Here is a 7,500-nt window from a genome sequence, read left to right on the forward strand (position 1 = left end):
ACGACACGGGCCTCTCGGTCACGCCCTCGGGTTCTCGCTCTCTCGCAGGGCACGCGCCCTTCCGAGAGTCGGCCTCGCGTCCAAGTCACGCACGGCACGCGGGACGGGGTACTCGGCTGGGGCTGACCCGCCCCCGAGGCCGGCCCGCCCGCCGACCGGTCGCGGGCGACCGGCCGCCGGCGAGGTTGAGCCGCCGAAGGGGACTCGCCCGGAGCGAAAGCCCCCCGACACGGCCCCCCCCACCGGGCCACGCGGAAAAGCACCGGATGTGCTAGAGGAGACAGCGACCCGACGAGGTGGGCGCGGCCCGGACACCGAGGCCCCTCGGCCAGGGCGGTTCGCTCTGCAGCAGGCGGCGACGCGGCAAAAAACGAGCGCCGTGCGGTGCGCGCGCGCGGTGGGCTCTTTTCCCCCAACCGTGCCAAACAGCGGGGTTTTTCCTTTCCCCCCTTTCTCTCTGGGGTTTCCCCCCCTCGGCTCAGCTCGAGCCGCACCGCCGCCCAAGCGCTGCTCGCGGCCGGCACCCACGGGGCACAAACCCGGGCCGGGGCCAGCACACACACCTCGCATGGTTTGAAGGACACCTGAGGGCTCGCGGGGCCACGCGGCCGTCACACAGCCCGGACGGTAAAGACGCCCTCCCGGCAGCGGGAGCGGCGACACCTCACCTGCGACGGGAAGCGAATTGGAAAGGAGACCGCCCTGCCCGAGCACCGGACTCCGCCGTGGCTTCCCCATTACAGAGAGCCCCGGAAGAGCCGGCCCGCCGGGGGCCCTTTCCGACGCGACCCGAAAAGCCTCATCGATCAGCCGAGAAAAGAGGAGCGAAAGAAGGCCCCGCGGCCTCGGTCCTGGGACATCGGCAGCCCAAAGCGCGCACCACACCACGCTTCCAGGCGGGCAGCGGGCAGACGGACGCAGCAGGGCTGCTTTTCCGCGTGCGGGACACGTCCCCGAGAGGCCCTCCCCACGGCTTGGCGCCGCCGAGCCTCCCCGACGCACCCGAGCGCCACTTTGCAGCAGAGCTTTCGCATCGGTCACAGCGGAGAAAGCGCGGGGAGGTGCCGCCACCCAACCCCGGCTGCGGACAACGATTCCCTTTTATTAGCGAGACAACATCGGGACGGGACCACGGCGGGAGGAGGCCACGGCAGGCCACGCTCCCGGCCCCACGGAACCCTTCCGAGCGTGCGAGAAAGCGCCACCGACCATGCCCACGGGCCACCGGCTTTCGCCCGCCTCGCGGCGATCGGCTTTCCCTCCGGAAAAGCCAGGGGGAACGGCAAACAGCGGAGGGGAAAAAAAAAAGGCACGACAGCGCGCGTCACATAACCCCGTGCTACCCACGGGGGCCGCGGGCCTGGGGGGCGAGGCGCGCGCCTCTCACTCCCCCCCCCTTTAATCCCAACGACCTCTCAAAGAACGCCTCCTTCTCGTCTCTCTCCCTTTCGGCGTTCGTGGCCCGCGCGCCTTTGTGCCGCGCTTCTCCGTCGTGCCGCGGCGGCTTAAGGCCGCGAGAAAAAAAAAAAAAACAAACAGCGTAAGGCCGGGGCAGGCACCCCCCCAGTGCAACCGCACAAGCCGGCACACACGCCTGAAACAGCGGACCTTCTCGCAACCCAGCCCACCGGCAACCACGGCAGCCGGGACAGGCCCGACACCACGGGCCGCCCCAGCGTCGCGGCTCAGTCGATGCCGGCCGAAAACAAGGAAGGGCGAGGCGCCGCCGCCTCGCCGGCAAGCATTCTCACAGGGCTCTCTCTTGTCGGGCTTCCGGTCCGCTCTCGGCAGCCGGCCACCGCAGGCCGGCCGCCGCCCCTGAGACCTTCCCGCCCGCTACGCGGGTTCCCCAGCTTAGGGCCGAGGAAGGGGGACGACTTCAACACACAGCGGGGGGGGGGGCGAGGCGCCGCCGCCCCGCCACAACATCGGGCGACTCCCGTCACCGAGCCCCTCGGCCAACCGGGCGAGGCCGGAGGCAAGGCCGCACGCCCCACCGGAGCGTCCCCGTGGCACCGCCGACACACCAAGCACAGGTCGGGAGCCGGGAACGGGGCGCCGCCACCTCGGCCAACTGGGCCCATCCTCGGAGCTCTCAGGGAAGGGCCGGGAAAAGCCCCGTCGGGGCTCCGCGAAACAGAGCGCGCCCCGGCCGCGTCCACCCCACCGGCTGCCAGCCACCGCACCAGACTGACAGCCGAAAACCGAGCCCGCCGAGCGGGCACCGGCTTAAGGCCGGGCAGAAAAGGAACGAGGCGCCGCCGCCTCGGCCACCACCGGACTTTCCCCTGCGGCCCCCCTGCACGGAGTCGGCAGCCGCCAGGGTCGGAGGGAGGATACACTCACGGGTCTCTCGCCACCCCACCTAGGCCGACAAGCGGCTCACACAGTCTCTCTCTTTTTCGGCCTTTCCCATCAACTGGGGCTGTGAAACCAGGATAAAAGCCACGCGACTCATATCCCGCTTATTCGACACTCTTCGTTCTGGCAACCGCGCGCGCGGCCGCCGCTCTCGACCTTCGACACAGGCACCGCCAGCCTGCGGGGACACGGCCCATCACCCGCTCCCATAATACGGACAGACGAGTCCAAGGCCCCGGACGCCTCCAAGAGAACCAATCGTACTTGACCGGGGCGGTGCGCTGGCGCACGCCGCCTCCTACCATGACGCAACTGGAGGCAGCCAGAAACAGCGACCCCTTGGTGAACTTCCAGGACGGGTGGGGCAACAGGTCTACCCGGCCCCTGCCGAAATTTGCCTAAGTCCCGCCGGAGCTGGGTAGACCTGTTCGCCCCGCGACCGGGCACCACCGCGGCGCCACGCCGACGGTTTCGGGGCGCGGCCGGCGGCCGCGGCCGGGCCCGGATCCGGGTAGACCTGTCCGCCCGGAGCCTTCCCCGGGCCGGGTAGACCTGTTCACGCCGAGACCGGGCGCCGCCAGGGGAGCCACGCGGGCAGTTTCGTGGCACGGCCGGCGGCCGCGGCCGAGCCCGGATCCGGGTAGACCTGTTCGCCCTCTGGCCGGACGCTGCCGGGACAGTACGCTGACGGCTCCGGCAACCGCTGGTGGCCGCAGCCGACCCCGGAGACAAGGCATCCTCCTGCCATCCCTGAGCCGGGGGAACCCCACAGCCCCGGAACGCCCCGGAACCGTATGGCTCTAGCAGCCCTGTCCCGCCTGAGAACCCGGTTTCAAGACCAATACGTATTTTCGACAAAACTCAACCTTTAATTTTTGAACGAGTACATCTTTCTTCTGCTAGGAACAAGGAAGTTTCCTGGGGAAAAAAAAAATTCTTTGCGAATTTTACTCCGTTTTCTTGGGCGCCCACACCACAGCCGGCCACGCTCGGGAGGATCGTGTGCCCTTAGCTCGGCCAGCCCACACACATTGACGCACCAAAACGGACGCCCCTCCCCACCCCACCCCGGGCACCACGCCCAGCCCCACCAGAGCAGAGCACCTCTAGGGAGACAGCGGGGAGGGGAAGCAGGTGCATAGGAACAGGGAACGAAGCCGATGGCCGCCGGCGCGACTGGCCCCGCCCACCAGGAGGGGCCGGGGCCGAGGCCGGGGGGACCGGGCGGCCGCCTTCGGGCCGGTTCTTTCGGGGTCCGCCGAGGTCCCCGTCTCCCGCCGCCGCTTCGGGGGGCCGCGGGGGCGCCGCGCCCAGGTGCCCGAGGCCGGCAGGCAGCGGGCGAGCCCCGGCGGGACGAGCCCCGCCCGCCGGCGAGGGCCGGGCGGCGGCCGGGGCCGGGCCCGGATCCGGGTAGACCTGTCCGCCCGGAGCCGTCCCCGGGCCGGGTAGACCTGTTCACGCCGAGACCGGGCGCCGCCAGGGGAGCCACGCGGGCGGTTTCGTGGCACGGCCGGCGGCCGCGGCCGAGCCCGGATCCGGGTAGACCTGTTCGCCCTCTGGCCGGACGCTGCCGGGACAGTACGCTGACGGCTCCGGCAACCGCTGGTGGCCGCAGCCGACCCCGGAGACAAGGCATCCTCCTGCCATCCCTGAGCCGGGGGAACCCCACAGCCCCGGAACGCCCCGGAACCGTATGGCTCTAGCAGCCCTGTCCCGCCTGAGAACCCGGTTTCAAGACCAATACGTATTTTCGACAAAACTCAACCTTTAATTTTTGAACGAGTACATCTTTCTTCTGCTAGGAACAAGGAAGTTTCCTGGGGAAAAAAAAAATTCTTTGCGAATTTTACTCCGTTTTCTTGGGCGCCCACACCACAGCCGGCCACGCTCGGGAGGATCGTGTGCCCTTAGCTCGGCCAGCCCACACACATTGACGCACCAAAACGGACGCCCCTCCCCACCCCACCCCGGGCACCACGCCCAGCCCCACCAGAGCAGAGCACCTCTAGGGAGACAGCGGGGAGGGGAAGCAGGTGCATAGGAACAGGGAACGAAGCCGATGGCCGCCGGCGCGACTGGCCCCGCCCACCAGGAGGGGCCGGGGCCGAGGCCGGGGGGACCGGGCGGCCGCCTTCGGGCCGGTTCTTTCGGGGTCCGCCGAGGTCCCCGTCTCCCGCCGCCGCTTCGGGGGGCCGCGGGGGCGCCGCGCCCAGGTGCCCGAGGCCGGCAGGCAGCGGGCGAGCCCCGGCGGGACGAGCCCCGCCCGCCGGCGAGGGCCGGGCGGCGGCCGCGGCCGGGCCCGGATCCGGGTAGACCTGTCCGCCCGGAGCCGTCCCCGGGCCGGGTAGACCTGTTCACGCCGAGACCGGGCGCCGCCAGGGGAGCCACGCGGGCGGTTTCGTGGCACGGCCGGCGGCCGCGGCCGAGCCCGGATCCGGGTAGACCTGTTCGCCCTCTGGCCGGACGCTGCCGGGACAGTACGCTGACGGCTCCGGCAACCGCTGGTGGCCGCAGCCGACCCCGGAGACAAGGCATCCTCCTGCCATCCCTGAGCCGGGGGAACCCCACAGCCCCGGAACGCCCCGGAACCGTATGGCTCTAGCAGCCCTGTCCCGCCTGAGAACCCGGTTTCAAGACCAATACGTATTTTCGACAAAACTCAACCTTTAATTTTTGAACGAGTACATCTTTCTTCTGCTAGGAACAAGGAAGTTTCCTGGGGAAAAAAAAAATTCTTTGCGAATTTTACTCCGTTTTCTTGGGCGCCCACACCACAGCCGGCCACGCTCGGGAGGATCGTGTGCCCTTAGCTCGGCCAGCCCACACACATTGACGCACCAAAACGGACGCCCCTCCCCACCCCACCCCGGGCACCACGCCCAGCCCCACCAGAGCAGAGCACCTCTAGGGAGACAGCGGGGAGGGGAAGCAGGTGCATAGGAACAGGGAACGAAGCCGATGGCCGCCGGCGCGACTGGCCCCGCCCACCAGGAGGGGCCGGGGCCGAGGCCGGGGGGACCGGGCGGCCGCCTTCGGGCCGGTTCTTTCGGGGTCCGCCGAGGTCCCCGTCTCCCGCCGCCGCTTCGGGGGGCCGCGGGGGCGCCGCGCCCCGGTGCCCGAGGCCGGCAGGCAGCGGGCGAGCCCCGGCGGGACGAGCCCCGCCCGCCGGCGAGGGCCGGGGCGGGGGCCCGGGCCGGGGCCGGGGCCGGCGGCCGGGGCCGGGGCCGGGGCCGGGGCCGGCGGCCGGGGCCGGGGCCGGGGCCGGGGCCGGGCGGCCGCCTTCGGGCCGGTTCTTTCAGGGTCCGCCGAGGTCCCCGGCCCCCGCCGCCGCTCCGGCGGGCCGCGGGGGCGCCGCGCCGAGGCGCCCGATGCTGGCAGGGAGCGGGCGGCCCCCGGCCCATGTTCACACGGAGAGATAGGCAGACACAGGGACTCTCAGACCCACTCACAGCCCCGCCGCCCCCCTCTCTTTTTGCCGCGGACGGCCACAGCTGCACACTCATCGACACAGACAGACACACACAGACATAGGCACGCCTGCGCATGGACGCGCACACTTGCCGCAGATGCGCTCCGTCCCCCTCCCTCCCGTCGCCCTGTCTCTCGAGGGTTGGGGGCACTCCTGCTCTCCACCATCTGCCTCCCTGGCGCCACCCTCAGACTTTTCTCGCCCCTGCCCAGGGTCCCATCAGCCAGTTCGGACGGCGGCGACGGCAGCAGCAGGGGGGCGAGGACTTGGGTGCCGAGGCAGCCAGGGTGTTCGGCGAGCAGGCCGAGAGCCTGGTGCAGAAGTAGGGCCAGCGACAGTCTGGAGGTGGTGGCGGGATGCTTGGCACTGTCTCTTTTTGAAGAAGCATCCTGTTCAGGTCGCTCTGAGCCTCTCGGTTCGATGGCGTTCCTTCCTGCCTACCCCCAGCCCCGGTCAAGCCTGCGGCAGGACGGAAGCGAGGCGGGCGGATGAGGGAGTGAGAGATGCAGAAATCAAGGTGGGAGGTGGGGCAAGGGCACGGCAGGCTTTCGAGGGCCGGGAGCCGGGCTTAGAGAGCGGATGCTGCTGGCCGTTTTGGCACGGAGGCGGCGGGAACGCCGCCGGCTCCTAAAGAGTCCCTCCTTCCCTCTCCGGCAGTGGCATGGGGAGCGGGCTGCAGGCAGGGTGGCGACAGGGCGGGCTGGAGCTGGGGAAGCGCGCGGCAGGGGGTGACGCTGACGGCCGCTCAGGCATGGAGCCAGAAGGGACGCCGCCGTCTGGGACCGAAAGTCACTCGCCTTCACGTCCCAGCTTTCGGGGCGGGGGGGGGGGGGGGGGGGACCAGCGCGTGCGAGCTGCCGTGTGTGGCGGGTGCGTGCGGGGCTGCCAGACGTGCGGGCTGGCCGCCCAAGACGTGCTCGCGGGCCTGGACTGGGTCCCGGGGCTGCGGGTCCGATCGACGAGACCTGGTCTCCCCAGCACCAGGAGGGGAGGCCGGGTCCACCCACATTGGGGGGGTGGGGGGGAGGGGAGGTGGGCAGGGGGCAGGCCCCGAGCTCCAGGAGGAGAAATCTACAAAGGAAACAAATCTACGGGCCGCTCATGTGACTAGGGTTCCAAGCGGGGCCTGGAGAAGGAGGTCTGCCCAGAGCTACACGGCAAACCCATAGGGCCGGACGGGGGAAGCCAACAGGCGTCGCCCGGTGCTAAGCGCCCAGCCGGGCGGGGCATGGCGAAGCCAAGAGGCGTGGCCCGGCGCTAAGCGCCCGGCCGGGCGGGGCCTGGCAAAGCCAACAAGCGTCGGCCGGCGTTAAGCACCCGGCTGGGCGGAGCCGGAGAAGCCAACAGGTGTCCGCCGGCGCTAAGCGCCCAGCCGGGCGGAACCGGGCGAAGCAACCAGGTCTACCCCGGCGCTAAGCGTTAGGCCGAGCGGGGCCGGGCGAAGCCAACCAGCGTGGCCCGGCGCTGCGCGCCCGGCCGGGCGGGGCCGGGTGAAGCCAAGGGGCGTCCCCCGGCGCTAAGCGTTAGGCCGGGCGGGGCCGGGTGAAGCCAAGGGGCGTCCCCCGGCGCTGAGCGCCCAGCCGGGCGGGGCCGGGCGAAGCAACCAGGTCTACCCCGGCGCTAAGCGTTAGGCCGGGCGGGGCCGGGCGAAGCCAACCGGCGTGGCCCGG

Source organism: Aphelocoma coerulescens, unplaced genomic scaffold (genome assembly GCF_041296385.1).
Source record: "Aphelocoma coerulescens isolate FSJ_1873_10779 unplaced genomic scaffold, UR_Acoe_1.0 HiC_scaffold_607, whole genome shotgun sequence".
NCBI classification, from domain to species: domain Eukaryota; kingdom Metazoa; phylum Chordata; class Aves; order Passeriformes; family Corvidae; genus Aphelocoma; species Aphelocoma coerulescens.